This window comes from Phyllobates terribilis, unplaced genomic scaffold (assembly GCF_046119375.1).
Source record: "Phyllobates terribilis strain yellow unplaced genomic scaffold, ASM4611937v1 Scaffold_2__4_contigs__length_985480577, whole genome shotgun sequence".
NCBI classification, from domain to species: Eukaryota; Metazoa; Chordata; class Amphibia; order Anura; family Dendrobatidae; genus Phyllobates; species Phyllobates terribilis.
The window spans coordinates 572,255,079-572,276,185 of NW_027362762.1; positions in this window are offsets into that span (position 1 = coordinate 572,255,079).

The following is a 21,107-nucleotide window of genomic DNA, read 5'->3' on the forward strand; positions in this document are numbered from 1 at the left end:
CCGATTTCAGTTCCAGAGCGATTCGCCCAATGAGTCCTTGATATTTAGTCGTTTTCAGCCAATATTTTGGATTTTTGAAAATTTCACTTTTTTGTGAAAATATCCACTAAATGAGGGAATAATATGTGTGAGGGTACCCCAGGAGAGTTACAAATGTGTGTGGGTAGAATATATATCCCACATGGGTAAAATTGAAAAAAGTTGAAAAAATTTTTTTTTTGGACATAGTCATTTTTCCGGCGTTTATCAGACTTTCAGATAGGGCAATTGTCAGTGAGCGTTACGATTTCAGTTCCAGAGCAATTCGCCCAATGAGTCCTTGATATTTAGTCGTTTTCAGCTAATTTTCGGGATTTTTGAAAATTTCACTTTTTTGTAAAAATATTCACTAAATGAGGGAATAATATGTGTGAGTGTACCCCAGGAGAGTTCCAAATGTGTGTGGGTAGAATATATATCGCACGGGGGTAAAATTGAAAAAAGTTGAAATTTTTTTTTATCAGACTTAGTCATTTTTCCGGCGTTTATCAGACTTTCAGATAGGGGAAATGTCAGTGAGCGTTCCGATATCAGTTCCAGAGCGATTCGCCCAATGACTCCTTGATATTTAGTCGTTTTCAGCCAATATTTTGGATTTTTGAAAATTTCACTTTTTTGTGAAAATATCCGCTAAATGAGGGAATAATATGTGTGAGGGTACCCCAGGAGAGTTACAAATGTGTGTGGGTAGAACATATATCCCACATGGGTAAAATTGAAAAAAGTTGAAAAAATTTTTTTTTTGGACATAGTCATTTTTCCGGCGTTTATCAGACTTTCAGATAGGGCAAATGTCAGTGAGCGTTCCGATTTCAGTTCCAGAGCGATTCGCCCAATGAGTCCTTGATATTTAGTCGTTTTCAGTCAATTTTCGGGATTTTTGAAAATTTCACTTTTTTGCGAAAATATCCACTAAATGAGGGAATAATATGTGTGAGGGTTCCCCAGGAGAGTTCCAAATGAGTGTGGGTAGAACATATATCCCACGGGGGTAAGATTGAAAAAAGTTGAAAAAATTTTTTTTTTGGACTTAGTCATTTTTCCGGCGTTTATCAGACTTTCAGATAGGGCAAATTTCATTGAGCGTTCCGATTTCAGTTCCAGAGCGATTCGCCCAATGAGTCCTTGATATTTAGTCGTTTTCAGCTAATTTTCGTGATTTTTGAAAATTTCACTTTTTTGTAAAAATATTCACTAAATGAGGGAATAATATGTGTGAGTGTACCCCAGGAGAGTTCCAAATGTGTGTGGGTAGAATATATATCGCACGGGGGTAAAATTGAAAAAAGTTGAAAATTTTTTTTTTCAGACTTAGTCATTTTTCCGGCGTTTATCAGACTTTCAGATAGGGCAAATGTCAGTAAGCGTTCCGATTTCAGTTCCAGCGCGAATCACCCAATGAGACCTTGATATTTAGTCGTTTTCAGCGAATTTTCGGGATTTTTGAAAATTTCACTTTTTTGTGAAAATATCCACTAAATGAGGGAATAATATGTGTGAGGGTACCCCAGGAGAGTTCCAAATGAGTGTGGGTAGAACATATATCCCACGGGGGTAAGATTGAAAAAAGTTGAAAAAATTTTTTTTTTGGACTTAGTCATTTTTCCGGCGTTTATCAGACTTTCAGATAGGGGAAATGTCAGTGAGCGTTCCGATTTCAGTTCCAGAGCGATTCGCCCAATGAGTCCTTGATATTTAGTCGTTTTCAGCCAATATTTTGGATTTTTGAAAATTTCACTTTTTTGTGAAAATATCCACTAAATGAGGGAATAATATGTGTGAGGGTACCCCAGGAGAGTTACAAATGTGTGTGGGTAGAATATATATCCCACATGGGTAAAATTGAAAAAAGTTGAAAAAATTTTTTTTTTGGACATAGTCATTTTTCCGGCGTTTATCAGACTTTCAGATAGGGCAAATGTAAGTGAGCGTTCCGATTTCAGTTCCAGAGCGATTCGCCCAATAAGTCCTTGATATTTAGTCGTTTTCAGCCAATATTTTGGATTTTTGAAAATTTCACTTTTTTGTGAAAATATCCACTAAATGAGGGAATAATATGTGTGAGGGTACCCCAGGAGAGTTACAAATGTGTGTGGGTAGAATATATATCCCACATGGGTAAAATTGAAAAAAGTTTAAAAAATTTTTTTTTTGGACATAGTCATTTTTCCGGCGTTTATCAGACTTTCAGATAGGGCAATTGTCAGTGAGCGTTACGATTTCAGTTCCAGAGCGATTCGCCCAATGAGTCCTTGATATTTAGTCGTTTTCAGCTAATTTTCGGGATTTTTGAAAATTTCACTTTTTTGTAAAAATATTCACTAAATGAGGGAATAATATGTGTGAGTGTACCCCAGGAGAGTTCCAAATGTGTGTGGGTAGAATATATATCTCACGGGGGTAAAATTGAAAAAAGTTGAAAAAATTTTTTTTTTGGACTTAGTCATTTTTCCGGCGTTTATCAGACTTTCAGATAGGGCAAATGTCAGTGAGCGTTCCGATTTCAGTTCCAGAGCGATTCGCCCAATGAGTCCTTGATATTTAGTCGTTTTCAGCCAATTTTCGGGATTTTTGAAAATTTCACTTTTTTGTAAAAATATTCACTAAATGAGGGAATAATATATGTGAGGGTACCCGAGTAGAGTTTCAAATGTGTGTGGGTAGAATATATATCTCACGGGGGTAAAATTGAAAAAAGTTGAAATTTTTTTTTATCAGACTTAGTCATTTTTCCGGCGTTTATCAGACTTTCAGATAGGGGAAATGTCAGTGAGCGTTCCGATTTCAGTTCCAGAGCGATTCGCCCAATGAGTCCTTGATATTTAGTCGCTTTCAGCCAATATTTTGGATTTTTGAAAATTTCACTTTTTTGTGAAAATATCCACTAAATGAGGGAATAATATGTGTGAGGGTACCCCAGGAGAGTTACAAATGTGTGTGGGTAGAATATATATCCCACATGGGTAAAATTGAAAAAAGTTGAAAAATTTTTTTTTTGGACATAGTCATTTTTCCGGCGTTTATCAGACTTTCAGATAGGGCAAATGTCAGTGAGCGTTCCGATTTCAGTTCCAGAGCGATTCGCCCAATAATCCTTGATATTTAGTCGTTTTCAGCCAATATTTTGGATTTTTGAAAATTTCACTTTTTTGTGAAAATATCCACTAAATGAGGGAATAATATGTGTGAGGGTACCCCAGGAGAGTTACAAATGTGTGTGGGTAGAATATATATCCCACATGGGAAAAATTGAAAAAAGTTGAAAAAATTTTTTTTTTGGACATAGTCATTTTTCCAGCGTTTATCAGACTTTCAGATAGGGCAATTGTCAGTGAGCGTTACGATTTCAGTTCCAGAGCGATTCGCCCAATGAGTCCTTGATATTTAGTCGTTTTCAGCTAATTTTCGGGATTTTTGAAAATTTCACTTTTTTGTAAAAATATTCACTAAATGAGGGAATAATATGTGTGAGTGTACCCCAGGAGAGTTCCAAATGTGTGTGGGTAGAATATATATCGCACGGGGGTAAAATTGAAAAAAGTTGAAAAAATTTTTTTTTTGGACTTAGTCATTTTTCCGGCGTTTATCAGACTTTCAGATAGGGCAAATGTCAGTGAGCGTTCCGATTTCAGTTCCAGAGCGATTCACCCAATGAGTCCTTGATATTTAGTCGTTTTCAGCCAATTTTCGGGATTTTTGAAAATTTCACTTTTTTGTAAAAATATTCACTAAATGAGGGAATAATATATGTGAGGGTACCCGAGCAGAGTTTCCAATGTGTGTGGGTAGAATATATATCTCACGGGGGTAAAATTGAAAAAAGTTGAAATTTTTTTTTATCAGACTTAGTCATTTTTCCGGCGTTTATCAGACTTTCAGATAGGGGAAATGTCAGTGAGCGTTCCGATATCAGTTCCAGAGCGATTCGCCCAATGACTCCTTGATATTTAGTCGTTTTCAGCCAATATTTTGGATTTTTGAAAATTTCACTTTTTTGTGAAAATATCCGCTAAATGAGGGAATAATATGTGTGAGGGTACCCCAGGAGAGTTACAAATGTGTGTGGGTAGAATATATATCCCACATGGGTAAAATTGAAAAAAGTTGAAAAAATTTTTTTTTTGGACATAGTCATTTTTCCGGCGTTTATCAGACTTTCAGATAGGGCAAATGTCAGTGAGTGTTCCGATTTCAGTTCCAGAGCGATTCGCACAATGAGTCCTTGATATTTAGTCGTTTTCAGCCAATTTTCGGGATTTTTGAAAATTTCACTTTTTTGTAAAAATATTCACTAAATGAAGGAATAATATGTGTGAGGGTACCCCAGGAGAGTTCCAAATGTGTTTGGGTAGAATATATATCCCACATGGGTAAAATTGAAAAAAGTTGAAAACATTTTTTTTTTTGGACTTAGTAATTTTTCCGGCATTTATCAGACTTTCAGATAGGGCAAATGTCAGTAAGCGTTCCGATTTCAGTTCCAGCGCGAATCACCCAATGAGACCTTGATATTTAGTCGTTTTCAGCCAATATTTTGGATTTTTGAAAATTTCACTTTTTTGTGAAAATATCCACTAAATGAGGGAATAATATGTGTGAGGGTACCCCAGGAGAGTTACAAATGTGTGTGGGTAGAATATATATCCCACATGGGTAAAATTGAAAAAAGTTGAAAAAATTTTTTTTTTGGACATAGTCATTTTTCCGGCGTTTATCAGACTTTCAGATAGGGCAAATGTCAGTGAGCGTTCCGATTTCAGTTCCAGAGCGTTTCGCCCAATAAGTCCTTGATATTTAGTCGTTTTCAGCCAATATTTTGGATTTTTGAAAATTTCACTTTTTTGTGAAAATATCCACTAATGAGGGAATAATATGTGTGAGGGTACCCGAGCAGAGTTTCAAATGTGTTTGGGTAGAATATATATCTCACGGGGGTAAAATTGAAAAAAGTTGAAATTTTTTTTTATCAGACTTAGTCATTTTTCCGGCGTTCATCAGACTTTCAGATAGGGGAAATGTCAGTGAGCGTTCCGATTTCAGTTCCAGAGGGATTCGCCCAATGAGTCCTTGATATTTAGTCGTTTTCAGCCAATATTTTGGATTTTTGAAAATTTCACTTTTTTGTGAAAATATCCACTAATGAGGGAATAATATGTGTGAGGGTACCCGAGCAGAGTTTCAAATGTGTTTGGGTAGAATATATATCTCACGGGGGTAAAATTGAAAAAAGTTGAAATTTTTTTTTATCAGACTTAGTCATTTTTCCGGCGTTTATCAGACTTTCAGATAGGGCATATGTCAGTGAGCGTTCCGATTTCAGTTCCAGAGCGATTCGCACAATGAGTCCTTGATATTTAGTCGTTTTCAGCCAATTTTCGGGATTTTTGAAAATTTCACTTTTTTGTGAAAATATCCACTAAATGAGGGAATAATATATGTGAGGGTACCCAAGCAGAGTTTCAAATGTGTGTGGGTAGAATATATATCTCACGGGGGTAAAATTGAAAAAAGTTGAAATTTTTTTCTATCAGACTTAGTCATTTTTCTGGCGTTTATCAGACTTTCAGATAGGGGAAATGTCAGTGAGCGTTCCGATTTCAGTTCCAGAGCGATTCGCCCCATGAGTCCTTGATATTTAGTCGTTTTCAGCCAATATTTTGGATTTTTGAAAATTTCACTTTTTTGTGAAAATATCCACTAAATGAGGGAATAATATGTGTGAGGGTACCCCAGGAGAGTTCCAAATGTGTGTGGGTAGAATATATATCGCACGGGGGTAAAATTGAAAAAGTTGAAAAAATTTTTTTTTTGACTTAGTCATTTTTCCGCCGTTTATCAGACTTTCAGATAGGGGAAATGTCAGTGAGCGTTCCGATTTCAGTTCCAGAGCGATTCGCCCAATGAGTCCTTGATATTTAGTCGTTTTCAGCCAATTTTCGGGATTTTTGAAAATGTCACTTTTTTGTAAAAATATTCACTAAATGAGGGAATAATATATGTGAGGGTACCCGAGCAGAGTTTCAAATGTGTGTGGGTAGAATAAATATCTCACGGGGGTAAAATTGAAAAAAGTTGAAATTTTTTTTTATCAGACTTAGTCATTTTTCCGGCGTTTATCAGATTTTCAGATGGGGAAATGTCAGTGAGCGTTCCGATTTCAGTTCCAGAGCGATTCGCCCAATGAGTCCTTGATATTTAGTCGTTTTCAGCCAATATTTTGGATTTTTGAAAATTTCACTTTTTTGTGAAAATATCCACTAAATGAGGGAATAATATGTGTGAGGGTACCCCAGGAGAGTTCCAAATGTGTGTGGGTAGAATATATATCTCACGGGGTAAAATTGAAAAAAGTTGAAAATTTTTTTTTTCAGACTTAGTCATTTTTCCGGCGTTTATCAGACTTTCAGATAGGGGAAATGTCAGTGAGCGTTCCGATTTCAGTTCCAGAGTGATTCGCCCAATGAGTCCTTGATATTTAGTTGTTTTCAGCCAATTTTCTGGATTTTTTAAAATTTCACTTTTTTGTGAAAATATCCACTAAATGAGGGAATAATATGTGTGAGGGTACCCCAGGAGAGATCCAAATGTGTTTGGGTAGAATATATATCCCACATGGGTAAAAATGAAAAAAGTTGAAAATTTTTTTTTTCAGACTTAGTCATTTTTCCGGCGTTTATCAGACTTTCAGATAGGGGAAATGTCAGTGAGCGTTCCGATTTCAGTTCCAGAGCGATTCGCCCAATGAGTCCTTGATATTTAGTCGTTTTCAGCCAATATTTTGGATTTTTGAAAATTTCACTTTTTTGTGAAAATATCCACTAAATGAGGGAATAATATGTGTGAGGGTACCCCAGGAGAGTTACAAATGTGTGTGGGTAGAATATATATCCCACATGGGTAAAATTGAAAAAAGTTGAAAAAATTTTTTTTTTGGACATAGTCATTTTTCCGGCGTTTATCAGACTTTCAGATAGGGCAATTGTCAGTGAGCGTTACGATTTCAGTTCCAGAGCAATTCGCCCAATGAGTCCTTGATATTTAGTCGTTTTCAGCTAATTTTCGGGATTTTTGAAAATTTCACTTTTTTGTAAAAATATTCACTAAATGAGGGAATAATTTGTGTGAGTGTACCCCAGGAGAGTTCCAAATGTGTGTGGGTAGAATATATATCGCACGGGGGTAAAATTGAAAAAAGTTGAAATTTTTTTTTATCAGACTTAGTCATTTTTCCGGCGTTTATCAGACTTTCAGATAGGGGAAATGTCAGTGAGCGTTCCGATATCAGTTCCAGAGCGATTCGCCCAATGACTCCTTGATATTTAGTCGTTTTCAGCCAATATTTTGGATTTTTGAAAATTTCACTTTTTTGTGAAAATATCCGCTAAATGAGGGAATAATATGTGTGAGGGTACCCCAGGAGAGTTACAAATGTGTGTGGGTAGAATATATATCCCACATGGGTAAAATTGAAAAAAGTTGAAAAAATTTTTTTTTTGAACATAGTCATTTTTCCGGCGTTTATCAGACTTTCAGATAGGGCAAATGTCAGTGAGCGTTCCGATTTCAGTTCCAGAGCGATTCGCCCAATGAGTCCTTGATATTTAGTCGTTTTCAGTCAATTTTCGGGATTTTTGAAAATTTCACTTTTTTGCGAAAATATCCACTAAATGAGGGAATAATATGTGTGAGGGTTCCCCAGGAGAGTTCCAAATGAGTGTGGGTAGAACATATATCCCACGGGGGTAAGATTGAAAAAAGTTGAAAAAATTTTTTTTTTGGACTTAGTCATTTTTCCGGCGTTTATCAGACTTTCAGATAGGGCAAATTTCATTGAGCGTTCCGATTTCAGTTCCAGAGCGATTCGCCCAATGAGTCCTTGATATTTAGTCGTTTTCAGCTAATTTTCGTGATTTTTGAAAATTTCACTTTTTTGTAAAAATATTCACTAAATGAGGGAATAATATGTGTGAGTGTACCCCAGGAGAGTTCCAAATGTGTGTGGGTAGAATATATATCGCACGGGGGTAAAATTGAAAAAATTTGAAAATTTTTTTTTTCAGACTTAGTCATTTTTCCGGCGTTTATCAGACTTTCAGATAGGGCAAATGTCAGTAAGCGTTCCGATTTCAGTTCCAGCGCGAATCACCCAATGAGACCTTGATATTTAGTCGTTTTCAGCGAATTTTCGGGATTTTTGAAAATTTCACTTTTTTGTGAAAATATCCACTAAATGAGGGAATAATATGTGTGAGGGTACCCCAGGAGAGTTCCAAATGAGTGTGGGTAGAACATATATCCCACGGGGGTAAGATTGAAAAAAGTTGAAAAAATTTTTTTTTTGGACTTAGTCATTTTTCCGGCGTTTATCAGACTTTCAGATAGGGGAAATGTCAGTGAGCGTTCCGATTTCAGTTCCAGAGCGATTCGCCCAATGAGTCCTTGATATTTAGTCGTTTTCAGCCAATATTTTGGATTTTTGAAAATTTCACTTTTTTGTGAAAATATCCACTAAATGAGGGAATAATATGTGTGAGGGTACCCCAGGAGAGTTACAAATGTGTGTGGGTAGAATATATATCCCACATGGGTAAAATTGAAAAAAGTTGAAAAAATTTTTTTTTTGGACATAGTCATTTTTCCGGCGTTTATCAGACTTTCAGATAGGGCAAATGTAAGTGAGCGTTCCGATTTCAGTTCCAGAGCGATTCGCCCAATAAGTCCTTGATATTTAGTCGTTTTCAGCCAATATTTTGGATTTTTGAAAATTTCACTTTTTTGTGAAAATATCCACTAAATGAGGGAATAATATGTGTGAGGGTACCCCAGGAGAGTTACAAATGTGTGTGGGTAGAATATATATCCCACATGGGTAAAATTGAAAAAAGTTGAAAAAATTTTTTTTTTGGACATAGTCATTTTTCCGGCGTTTATCAGACTTTCAGATAGGGCAATTGTCAGTGAGCGTTACGATTTCAGTTCCAGAGCGATTCGCCCAATGAGTCCTTGATATTTAGTCGTTTTCAGCTAATTTTCGGGATTTTTGAAAATTTCACTTTTTTGTAAAAATATTCACTAAATGAGGGAATAATATGTGTGAGTGTACCCCAGGAGAGTTCCAAATGTGTGTGGGTAGAATATATATCTCACGGGGGTAAAATTGAAAAAAGTTGAAAAAATTTTTTTTTTGGACTTAGTCATTTTTCCGGCGTTTATCAGACTTTCAGATAGGGCAAATGTCAGTGAGCGTTCCGATTTCAGTTCCAGAGCGATTCGCCCAATGAGTCCTTGATATTTAGTCGTTTTCAGCCAATTTTCGGGATTTTTGAAAATTTCACTTTTTTGTAAAAATATTCACTAAATGAGGGAATAATATATGTGAGGGTACCCGAGTAGAGTTTCAAATGTGTGTGGGTAGAATATATATCTCACGGGGGTAAAATTGAAAAAAGTTGAAATTTTTTTTTATCAGACTTAGTCATTTTTCCGGCGTTTATCAGACTTTCAGATAGGGGAAATGTCTGAGCGTTCCGATATCAGTTCCAGAGCGATTCGCCCAATGACTCCTTGATATTTAGTCGTTTTCAGCCAATATTTTGGATTTTTGAAAATTTCACTTTTTTGTGAAAATATCCGCTAAATGAGGGAATAATATGTGTGAGGGTACCCCAGGAGAGTTACAAATGTGTGTGGGTAGAATATATATCCCACATGGGTAAAATTGAAAAAAGTTGAAAAAATTTTTTTTTTGGACATAGTCATTTTTCCGGCGTTTATCAGACTTTCAGATAGGGCAAATGTCAGTGAGCGTTCCGATTTCAGTTCCAGAGCGATTCGCCCAATGAGTCCTTGATATTTAGTCGTTTTCAGTCAATTTTCGGGATTTTTGAAAATTTCACTTTTTTGTGAAAATATCCACTAAATGAGGGAATAATATGTGTGAGGGTTCCCCAGGAGAGTACCAAATGAGTGTGGGTAGAACATATATCCCACGGGGGTAAGATTGAAAAAAGTTGAAAAAATTTTTTTTTTGGACTTAGTCATTTTTCCGGCGTTTATCAGACTTTCAGATAGGGCAAATTTCATTGAGCGTTCCGATTTCAGTTCCAGAGCGATTCGCCCAATGAGTCCTTGATATTTAGTCGTTTTCAGCTAATTTTCGTGATTTTTGAAAATTTCACTTTTTTGTAAAAATATTCACTAAATGAGGGAATAATATGTGTGAGTGTACCCCAGGAGAGTTCCAAATGTGTGTGGGTAGAATATATATCGCACGGGGGTAAAATTGAAAAAAGTTGAAAATTTTTTTTTTCAGACTTAGTCATTTTTCCGGCGTTTATCAGACTTTCAGATAGGGCAAATGTCAGTAAGCGTTCCGATTTCAGTTCCAGCGCGAATCACCCAATGAGACCTTGATATTTAGTCGTTTTCAGCGAATTTTCGGGATTTTTGAAAATTTCACTTTTTTGTGAAAATATCCACTAAATGAGGGAATAATATGTGTGAGGGTACCCCAGGAGTGTTCCAAATGAGTGTGGGTAGAACATATATCCCACGGGGGTAAGATTGAAAAAAGTTGAAAAAATTTTTTTTTTGGACTTAGTCATTTTTCCGGCGTTTATCAGACTTTCAGATAGGGGAAATGTCAGTGAGCGTTCCGATTTCAGTTCCAGAGCGATTCGCCCAATGAGTCCTTGATATTTAGTCGCTTTCAGCCAATATTTTGGATTTTTGAAAATTTCACTTTTTTGTGAAAATATCCACTAAATGAGGGAATAATATGTGTGAGGGTACCCCAGGAGAGTTACAAATGTGTGTGGGTAGAATATATATCCCACATGGGTAAAATTGAAAAAAGTTGAAAAATTTTTTTTTTGGACATAGTCACTTTTCCGGCATTTATCAGACTTTCAGATAGGGCAAATGTCAGTGAGCGTTCCGATTTCAGTTCCAGAGCGATTCGCCCAATAATCCTTGATATTTAGTCGTTTTCAGCCAATATTTTGGATTTTTGAAAATTTCACTTTTTTGTGAAAATATCCACTAAATGAGGGAATAATATGTGTGAGGGTACCCCAGGAGAGTTACAAATGTGTGTGGGTAGAATATATATCCCACATGGGTAAAATTGAAAAAAGTTGAAAAAATTTTTTTTTTGGACATAGTCATTTTTCCGGCGTTTATCAGACTTTCAGATAGGGCAATTGTCAGTGAGCGTTACGATTTCAGTTCCAGAGCGATTCGCCCAATGAGTCCTTGATATTTAGTCGTTTTCAGCTAATTTTCGGGATTTTTGAAAATTTCACTTTTTTGTAAAAATATTCACTAAATGAGGGAATAATATGTGTGAGTGTACCCCAGGAGAGATCCAAATGTGTGTGGGTAGAATATATATCGCACGGGGGTAAAATTGAAAAAAGTTGAAAAAATTTTTTTTTTGGACTTAGTCATTTTTCCGGCGTTTATCAGACTTTCAGATAGGGCAAATGTCAGTGAGCGTTCCGATTTCAGTTCCAGAGCGATTCACCCAATGAGTCCTTGATATTTAGTCGTTTTCAGCCAATTTTCGGGATTTTTGAAAATTTCACTTTTTTGTAAAAATATTCACTAAATGAGGGAATAATATATGTGAGGGTACCCGAGCAGAGTTTCCAATGTGTGTGGGTAGAATATATATCTCACGGGGGTAAAATTGAAAAAAGTTGAAATTTTTTTTTATCAGACTTAGTCATTTTTCCGGCGTTTATCAGACTTTCAGATAGGGGAAATGTCAGTGAGCGTTCCGATATCAGTTCCAGAGCGATTCGCCCAATGACTCCTTGATATTTAGTCGTTTTCAGCCAATATTTTGGATTTTTGAAAATTTCACTTTTTTGTGAAAATATCCGCTAAATGAGGGAATAATATGTGTGAGGGTACCCCAGGAGAGTTACAAATGTGTGTGGGTAGAATATATATCCCACATGGGTAAAATTGAAAAAAGTTGAAAAAATTTTTTTTTTGGACATAGTCATTTTTCCGGCGTTTATCAGACTTTCAGATAGGGCAAATGTCAGTGAGCGTTCCGATTTCAGTTCCAGAGCGATTCGCCCAATGAGTCCTTGATATTTAGTCGTTTTCAGTCAATTTTCGGGATTTTTGAAAATTTCACTTTTTTGTAAAAATATTCACTAAATGAGGGAATAATATGTGTGAGTGTACCCCAGGAGAGTTCCAAATGTGTGTGGGTAGAATATATATCGCACGGGGGTAAAATTGAAAAAAGTTGAAAAAATTTTTTTTTTGGACTTAGTCATTTTTCCGGCGTTTATCAGACTTTCAGATAGGGCAAATGTCAGTGAGCGTTCCGATTTCAGTTCCAGAGCGATTCGCCCAATGAGTCCTTGATATTTAGTCGTTTTCAGCCAATTTTCGGGATTTTTGAAAATTTCACTTTTTTGTAAAAATATTCACTAAATGAGGGAATAATATATGTGAGGGTACCCGAGCAGAGTTTCCAATGTGTGTGGGTAGAATATATATCTCACGGGGGTAAAATTGAAAAAAGTTGAAATTTTTTTTTATCAGACTTAGTCATTTTTCCGGCGTTTATCAGACTTTCAGATAGGGGAAATGTCAGTGAGCGTTCCGATATCAGTTCCAGAGCGATTCGCCCAATGACTCCTTGATATTTAGTCGTTTTCAGCCAATATTTTGGATTTTTGAAAATTTCACTTTTTTGTGAAAATATCCGCTAAATGAGGGAATAATATGTGTGAGGGTACCCCAGGAGAGTTACAAATGTGTGTGGGTAGAATATATATCCCACATGGGTAAAATTGAAAAAAGTTGAAAAAATTTTTTTTTTGGACATAGTCATTTTTCCGGCGTTTATCAGACTTTCAGATAGGGCAAATGTCAGTGAGCGTTCCGATTTCAGTTCCAGAGCGATTCGCCCAATGAGTCCTTGATATTTAGTCGTTTTCAGTCAATTTTCGGGATTTTTGAAAATTTCACTTTTTTGTGAAAATATCCACTAAATGAGGGAATAATATGTGTGAGTGTACCCCAGGAGAGTTCCAAATGTGTGTGGGTAGAATATATATCGCACGGGGGTAAAATTGAAAAAAGTTGAAAAAATTTTTTTTTTGGACTTAGTCATTTTTCCGGCGTTTATCAGACTTTCAGATAGGGCAAATGTCAGTGAGCGTTCCGATTTCAGTTCCAGAGCGATTCGCCCAATGAGTCCTTGATATTTAGTCGTTTTCAGCCAATTTTCGGGATTTTTGAAAATTTCACTTTTTTGTAAAAATATTCACTAAATAAGGGAATAATATATGTGAGGGTACCCGAGCAGAGTTTCAAATGTGTGTGGGTAGAATATATATCTCACGGGGGTAAAATTGAAAAAAGTTGAAATTTTTTTTTATCAGACTTAGTCATTTTTCCGGCGTTTATCAGACTTTCAGATAGGGGAAATGTCAGTGAGCGTTCCGATATCAGTTCCAGAGCGATTCGCCCAATGACTCCTTGATATTTAGTCGTTTTCAGCCAATATTTTGGATTTTTGAAAATTTCACTTTTTTGTGAAAATATCCGCTAAATGAGGGAATAATATGTGTGAGGGTACCCCAGGAGAGTTACAAATGTGTGTGGGTAGAATATATATCCCACATGGGTAAAATTGAAAAAAGTTGAAAAAATTTTTTTTTTGGACATAGTCATTTTTCCGGCGTTTATCAGACTTTCAGATAGGGCAAATGTCAGTGAGCGTTCCGATTTCAGTTCCAGAGCGATTCGCCCAATGAGTCCTTGATATTTAGTCGTTTTCAGTCAATTTTCAGGATTTTTGAAAATTTCACTTTTTTGTGAAAATATCCACTAAATGAGGGAATAATATGTGTGAGGGTTCCCCAGGAGAGTACCAAATGAGTGTGGGTAGAACATATATCCCACGGGGGTAAGATTGAAAAAAGTTGAAAAAAATTTTTTTTTGGACTTAGTCATTTTTCCGGCGTTTATCTGACTTTCAGATAGGGCAAATTTCATTGAGCGTTCCGATTTCAGTTCCAGAGCGATTCGCCCAATGAGTCCTTGATATTTAGTCGTTTTCAGCTAATTTTCGTGATTTTTGAAAATTTCACTTTTTTGTAAAAATATTCACTAAATGAGGGAATAATATGTGTGAGTGTACCCCAGGAGAGTTCCAAATGTGTGTGGGTAGAATATATATCGCACGGGGGTAAAATTGAAAAAAGTTGAAAAAATTTTTTTTTTGGACTTAGTCATTTTTCCGCCGTTTATCAGACTTTCAGATAGGGCAATTGTCAGTGAGCGTTACGATTTCAGTTCCAGAGCGATTCGCCCAATGAGTCCTTGATATTTAGTCGTTTTCAGCTAATTTTCGGGATTTTTGAAAATTTCACTTTTTTGTAAAAATATTCACTAAATGAGGGAATAATATGTGTGAGTGTACCCCAGGAGAGTTCCAAATGTGTGTGGGTAGAATATATATCGCACGGGGGTAAAATTGAAAAAAGTTGAAAAAATTTTTTTTTTGGACTTAGTCATTTTTCCGGCGTTTATCAGACTTTCAGATAGGGCAAATGTCAGTGAGCGTTCCGATTTCAGTTCCAGAGCGATTCGCCCAATGAGTCCTTGATATTTAGTCGTTTTCAGCCAATTTTCGGGATTTTTCAAAATTTCACTTTTTTGTAAAAATATTCACTAAATGAGGGAATAATATATGTGAGGGTACCCGAGCAGAGTTTCCAATGTGTGTGGGTAGAATATATATCTCACGGGGGTAAAATTGAAAAAAGTTGAAATTTTTTTTTATCAAACTTAGTCATTTTTCCGGCGTTTATCAGACTTTCAGATAGGGGAAATGTCAGTGAGCGTTACGATATCAGTTCCAGAGCGATTCGCCCAATGACTCCTTGATATTTAGTCGTTTTCAGCCAATATTTTGGATTTTTGAAAATTTCACTTTTTTGTGAAAATATCCGCTAAATGAGGGAATAATATGTGTGAGGGTACCCCAGGAGAGTTACAAATGTGTGTGGGTAGAATATATATCCCACATGGGTAAAATTGAAAAAAGTTGAAAAAATTTTTTTTTTGGACATAGTCATTTTTCCGGCGTTTACCAGACTTTCAGATAGGGCAAATGTCAGTGAGCGTTCCGATTTCAGTTCCAGAGCGATTCGCCCAATGAGTCCTTGATATTTAGTCGTTTTCAGTAAATTTTCGGGATTTTTGAAAATTTCACTTTTTTGTGAAAATATCCACTAAATGAGGGAATAATATGTGTGAGGGTTCCCCAGGAGAGTACCAAATGAGTGTGGGTAGAACATATATCCCACGGGGGTAAGATTGAAAAAAGTTTAAAAAATTTTTTTTTTGTACTTAGTCATTTTTCCGGCGTTTATCAGACTTTCAGATAGGGCAAATTTCATTGAGCGTTCCGATTTCAGTTCCAGAGCGATTCGCCCAATGAGTCCTTGATATTTAGTCGTTTTCAGCTAATTTTCGTGATTTTTGAAAATGTCACTTTTTTGTAAAAATATTCACTAAATGAGGGAATAATATGTGTGAGTGTACCCCAGGAGAGTTCCAAATGTGTGTGGGTAGAATATATATCGCACGGGGGTAAAATTGAAAAAAGTTGAAAAAATTTTTTTTTTGGACTTAGTCATTTTTCCGGCGTTTATCAGACTTTCAGATAGGGCAAATGTCAGTGAGCGTTCCGATTTCAGTTCCAGAGCGATTCGCCCAATGAGTCCTTGATATTTAGTCGTTTTCAGCCAATTTTCGGGATTTTTGAAAATTTCACTTTTTTGTAAAAATATTCACTAAATAAGGGAATAATATATGTGAGGGTACCCGAGCAGAGTTTCAAATGTGTGTGGGTAGAATATATATCTCACGGGGGTAAAATTGAAAAAAGTTGAAATTTTTTTTTATCAGACTTAGTCATTTTTCCGGCGTTTATCAGACTTTCAGATAGGGGAAATGTCAGTGAGCGTTCCGATATCAGTTCCAGAGCGATTCGCCCAATGACTCCTTGATATTTAGTCGTTTTCAGCCAATATTTTGGATTTTTGAAAATTTCACTTTTTTGTGAAAATATCCGCTAAATGAGGGAATAATATGTGTGAGGGTACCCCAGGAGAGTTACAAATGTGTGTGGGTAGAATATTTATCCCACATGGGTAAAATTGAAAAAAGTTGAAAAAATTTTTTTTTTGGACATAGTCATTTTTCCGGCGTTTATCAGACTTTCAGATAGGGCAAATGTCAGTGAGCGTTCCGATTTCAGTTCCAGAGCGATTCGCCCAATGAGTCCTTGATATTTAGTCGTTTTCAGTCAATTTTCAGGATTTTTGAAAATTTCACTTTTTTGTGAAAATATCCACTAAATGAGGGAATAATATGTGTGAGGGTTCCCCAGGAGAGTACCAAATGAGTGTGGGTAGAACATATATCCCACGGGGGTAAGATTGAAAAAAGTTGAAAAAATTTTTTTTTTGGACTTAGTCATTTTTCCGGCGTTTATCAGACTTTCAGATAGGGCAAATTTCATTGAGTGTTCCGATTTCAGTTCCAGAGCGATTCGCCCAATGAGTCCTTGATATTTAGTCGTTTTCAGCTAATTTTCGTGATTTTTGAAAATTTCACTTTTTTGTAAAAATATTCACTAAATGAGGGAATAATATGTGTGAGTGTACCCCAGGAGAGTTCCAAATGTGTGTGGGTAGAATATATATCGCACGGGGGTAAAATTGAAAAAAGTTGAAAAAATTTTTTTTTTGGACTTAGTCATTTTTCCGCCGTTTATCAGACTTTCAGATAGGGGAAATGTCAGTGAGCGTTCCGATTTCAGTTCCAGAGCGATTCGCCCAATGAGTCCTTGATATTAGTCGTTTTCAGCCAATTTTCGGGATTTTTGAAAATTTCACTTTTTTGTAAAAATATTCACTAAATGAGGGAATAATATATGTGAGGGTACCCGAGCAGAGTTTCAAATGTGTGTGGGTAGAATATATATCTCACGGGGGTAAAATTGAAAAAAGTTGAAATTTTTTTTTATCAGACTTAGTCATTTTTCCGGCGTTTATCAGACTTTCAGATAGGGGAAATGTCAGTGAGCGTTCCGATATCAGTTCCAGAGCGATTCGCCCAATGACTCCTTGATATTTAGTCGTTTTCAGCCAATATTTTGGATTTTTGAAAATTTCACTTTTTTGTGAAAATATCCGCTAAATGAGGGAATAATATGTGTGAGGGTACCCCAGGAGAGTTACAAATGTGTGTGGGTAGAATATATATCCCACATGGGTAAAATTGAAAAAAGTTGAAAAAATTTTTTTTTTGGACAGTCATTTTTCCGGCGTTTATCAGACTTTCAGATAGGGCAAATGTCAGTGAGCGTTCCGATTTCAGTTCCAGAGCGATTCGCCCAATGAGTCCTTGATATTTAGTCGTTTTCAGTCAATTTTCAGTATTTTTGAAAATTTCACTTTTTTGTGAAAATATCCACTAAATGAGGGAATAATATGTGTGAGGGTTCCCCAGGAGAGTACCAAATGAGTGTGGGTAGAACATATATCCCACGGGGGTAAGATTGAAAAAAGTTGAAAAAAATTTTTTTTTGGACTTAGTCATTTTTCCGGCGTTTATCAGACTTTCAGATAGGGCAAATTTCATTGAGCGTTCCGATTTCAGTTCCAGAGCGATTCGCCCAATGAGTCCTTGATATTTAGTCGTTTTCAGCTAATTTTCGTGATTTTTGAAAATTTCACTTTTTTGTAAAAATATTCACTAAATGAGGGAATAATATGTGTGAGTGTACCCTAGGAGAGTTCCAAATGTGTGTGGGTAGAATATATATCGCACGGGGGTAAAATTGAAAAAAGTTGAAAAAATTTTTTTTTTGGACTTAGTCTTTTTTCCGCCGTTTATCAGACTTTCAGATAGGGGAAATGTCATTGAGCGTTCCGATTTCAGTTCCAGAGCGATTCGCCCAATGAGTCCTTGATATTAGTCGTTTTCAGCCAATTTTCGGGATTTTTGAAAATTTCACTTTTTTGTAAAAATATTCACTAAATGAGGGAATAATATATGTGAGGGTACCCGAGCAGAGTTTCAAATGTGTGTGGGTAGAATATATATCTCACGGGGGTAAAATTGAAAAAAGTTGAAATTTTTTTTTATCAGACTTAGTCATTTTTCCGGCGTTTATCAGACTTTCAGATAGGGGAAATGTCAGTGAGCGTTCCGATATCAGTTCCAGAGCGATTCGCCCAATGACTCCTTGATATTTAGTCGTTTTCAGCCAATATTTTGGATTTTTGAAAATTTCACTTTTTTGTGAAAATATCCGCTAAATGAGGGAATAATATGTGTGAGGGTACCCCAGGAGAGTTACAAATGTGTGTGGGTAGAATATATATCCCACATGGGTAAAATTGAAAAAAGTTGAAAAAATTTTTTTTTTGGACAGTCATTTTTCCGGCGTTTATCAGACTTTCAGATAGGGCAAATGTCAGTGAGCGTTCCGATTTCAGTTCCAGAGCGATTCGCCCAATGATTCCTTGATATTTAGTCGTTTTCAGTCAATTTTCAGTATTTTTGAAAATTTCACTTTTTTGTGAAAATATCCACTAAATGAGGGAATAATATGTGTGAGGGTTCCCCAGGAGAGTACCAAATGAGTGTGGGTAGAACATATATCCCACGGGGGTAAGATTGAAAAAAGTTGAAAAAATTTTTTTTTTGGACTTAGTCATTTTTCCGGCGTTTATCAGACTTTCAGATAGGGCAAATTTCATTGAGCGTTCCGATTTCAGTTCCAGAGCGATTCGCCCAATGAGTCCTTGATATTTAGTCGTTTTCAGCTAATTTTCGTGATTTTTGAAAATTTCACTTTTTTGTAAAAATATTCACTAAATGAGGGAATAATATGTGTGAGTGTACCCTAGGAGAGTTCCAAATGTGTGTGGGTAGAATATATATCGCACGGGGGTAAAATTGAAAAAAGTTGAAAAAATTTTTTTTTTGGACTTAGTCATTTTTCCGCCGTTTATCAGACTTTCAGATAGGGGAAATGTCAGTGAGCGTTCCGATTTCAGTTCCAGAGCGATTCGCCCAATGAGTCCTTGATATTTAGTCGTTTTCAGCCAATTTTCGGGATTTTTGAAAATTTCACTTTTTTGTAAAAATATTCACTAAATGAGGGAATAATATATGTGAGGGTACCCGAGCAGAGTTTCAAATGTGTGTGGGTAGAATATATATCTCACGGGGGTAAAATTTAAAAAAGATGAAATTTTTTTTTATCAGACTTAGTCATTTTTCCGGCGTTTATCAGACTTTCAGATAGGGGAAATGTCAGTGAGCGTTCCGATTTCAGTTCCAGAGCGATTCGCCCAATGAGTCCTTGATATTTAGTCGTTTTCAGCCAATTTTCGGGATTTTTGAAAATTTCACTTTTTTGTAAAAATATTCACTAAATGAAGGAATAATATGTGTGAGGGTACCCCAGGAGAGTTCCAAATGTGTTTGGGTAGAATATATATCCCACATGGGTAAAATTGAAAAAAGTTGAAAACATTTTTTTTTTTGGACTTAGTCATTTTTCCGGCATTTATCAGACTTTCAGATAGGGCAAATGTCAGTAAGCGTTCCGATTTCAGTTCCAGCGCGAATCACCCAATGAGACCTTGATATTTAGTCGTTTTCAGCGAATTTTCGGGATTTTTGAAAATTTCACTTTTTTGTGAAAATATCCACTAAATGAGGGAATAATATGTGTGAGGGTACCCCAGGAGAGTTACAAATGTGTGTGGGTAGAATATATATCCCACATGGGTAAAATTGAAAAAAGTTGAAAAAATTTTTTTTTTGGACATAGTCATTTTTCCGGCGTTTATCAGACTTTCAGATAGGGCAAATGTCAGTGAGCGTTCCGATTTCAGTTCCAGAGCGATTCGCCCAATAAGTCCTTGATATTTAGTCGTTTTCAGCCAATATTTTGGATTTTTGAAAATTTCACTTTTTTGTGAAAATATCCACTAAATGAGGGAATAATATGTGTGAGGGTACCCCAGGAGAGTTACAAATGTGTGTGGGTAGAATATATATCCCACATGGGTAAAATTGAAAAAAGTTGAAAACATTTTTTTTTTGGACATAGTCATTTTTCCGGCGTTTATCAGACTTTCAGATAGGGCAAATGTCAGTGAGCGTTCCGATTTCAGTTCCAGAGCGATTCGCCCAATGAGTCCTTGATATTTAGTCGTTTTCAGTCAATTTTCGGGATTTTTGAAAATTTCACTTTTTTGTGAAAATATCCACTAAATGAGGGAATAATATGTGTGAGGGTTCCCCAGGAGAGTACCAAATGAGTGTGGGTAGAACATATATCCCACGGGGGTAAGATTGAAAAAAGTTGAAAAAATTTTTTTTTTGGACATAGTCATTTTTCCGGCGTTTATCAGACTTTCAGATAGGGCAAATTTCATTGAGCGTTCCGATTTCAGTTCCAGAGCGATTCGCCCAATGAGTCCTTGATATTTAGTCGTTTTCAGCTAATTTTCGTGATTTTTGAAAATTTCACTTTTTTGTAAAAATATTCACTAAATGAGGGAATAATATGTGTGAGTGTACCCCAGGAGAGTTCCAAATGTGTGTGGGTAGAATATATATCGCACGGGGGTAAAATTGAAAAAAGTTGAAAAAATTTTTTTTTTGGACTTAGTCATTTTTCCGGCGTTTATCAGACTTTCAGATAGGGCAAATGTCAGTGAGCGTTCCGATTTCAGTTCCAGAGCGATTCGCCCAATGTTTCCTTGATATTTAGTCGTTTTCAGCCAATTTTCGGGATTTTTGAAAATTTCACTTTTTTGTAAAAATATTCACTAAATGAGGGAATAATATATGTGAGGGTACCCGAGCAGAGTTTCAAATGTGTGTGGGTAGAATATATATCTCACGGGGGTAAAATTGAAAAAAGTTGAAATTTTTTTTTTATCAGACTTAGTCATTTTTCCGGCGTTTATCAGACTTTCAGATAGGGGAAATGTCAGTGA